The sequence below is a fragment of the Ananas comosus genome, unplaced genomic scaffold, assembly GCF_001540865.1.
Source record: "Ananas comosus cultivar F153 unplaced genomic scaffold, ASM154086v1, whole genome shotgun sequence".
NCBI classification, from domain to species: Eukaryota; Viridiplantae; Streptophyta; class Magnoliopsida; order Poales; family Bromeliaceae; genus Ananas; species Ananas comosus.
Genome location: NW_017890818.1, coordinates 594 through 1,822, shown reverse-complemented (window position 1 = coordinate 1,822; position 1,229 = coordinate 594). Strand labels below are relative to the sequence as shown.

The following is a 1,229-nucleotide window of genomic DNA, read 5'->3' as shown; positions in this document are numbered from 1 at the left end:
TCCACCGTCAACCCTGACGGCACCCAACAGTCCGGAACAACCTGAACGACCCTGTAAAAATCCACTCGGCACACCAGCACGAGCGTAAATATATTCTAAACTACCTGAAGTACTCGTCTCGAAGATACTGCGACAGTACAATTTTATAACGGCTCCTAGAGCTAAATCAGGCAGTTTAAACATGTGACAGGTCCAAATCGCAGGTTTTCTCCTAATTCAAATTCCAAGTCCAACATGTATAAACTACTCAATTTAATACCACATGCTCCAAATTCAGATTTGCTATCTATAACAAAATCCATGAATTCGAGCTAAAGTAAACTATACAAAATCTGAAATTACACATGTTGACTATTGCGCACTTAGGAGTATAAGCCGATGATTAACCCACCTTAGTCGCTAATCCCCAGCAGCGAGGACGTCCCGAAGCAAAGGAACACCCTGCTGGATCAATCCGCAAACCTCCAAAGGCCAGAAATCACGCTCCCGCCAAACTCTACACGTAAAATCCGAAAATGAGCACCGATTCTGCCTCAAAAACAGCAGCAGAGAAGAGAATAATTCCGACCAAGAAAACCTCCACCAAAACCAGCAAGTAAGGGCTTCGTGGATTCCTCTCGAAGTCCCGAATCCAACGAACCAAGTCTCGTCGAAATCCGATGCTCCTACGTCGAGAGGGAGCCGAAACGCCGACGGTCGACGCTGGAAATCAGTGAAAACAGCACCTCGAGCTCGAATTCAATGAAGCTTGAAGTAGAGAAGAAATCCATGGAGGAATGAGAAATTACCCACCTCAACCAGCGACTCCAATTCCGGCACGGCGTCGAGAACGACGAAAACACTCCCTCGCCCGGCCTCCTCGCTAAACTACGGCGACGCACGTATGCTCGGACGGCTCCGCGGCGCGATGACGACGACGAAATTCTCCACACGAACCCTTCCTTGCTCACAATCGGCTAGAGAGAGAGAGAAGAAAATTAATTTAGAGAGATGTACAACCTGAGTGAACTAAGTTGATAAGTATGCATGGGGGGGTTAGGTGCACGTGGCATTCCATCCACCCAACTTACCAACTCAAAAACTCAAAAAATAAAAATAAAAATAAAAATAAAAATAAAAAATATCAGAATACTACATCCTCCCCCACTACAAAAAGTTTCGTCCTCGAAACTTAATACATACCTCAACACGGGGCATCGAACAGGTCAGGGTAGGACTCCCTCATCACC

The 1,229-nt window shown here is 46.1% G+C and overlaps 1 long non-coding RNA gene across 1 annotated transcript; it reads right to left on the bottom strand.

Annotated features, from left to right (window-relative positions):
* Positions 1 to 218: 218 nt before the first annotated feature.
* LOC109704289 lies at positions 219 to 1,000 on the bottom strand. Its single transcript, XR_002214269.1, has 3 exons — positions 793 to 1,000; positions 569 to 702; positions 219 to 496 (listed from the first exon to the last, which is right to left on the bottom strand). It is a non-coding gene; the product is annotated as an uncharacterized LOC109704289 (long non-coding RNA).
* Between the last annotated feature and the right edge of the window lie 229 nt (positions 1,001 to 1,229).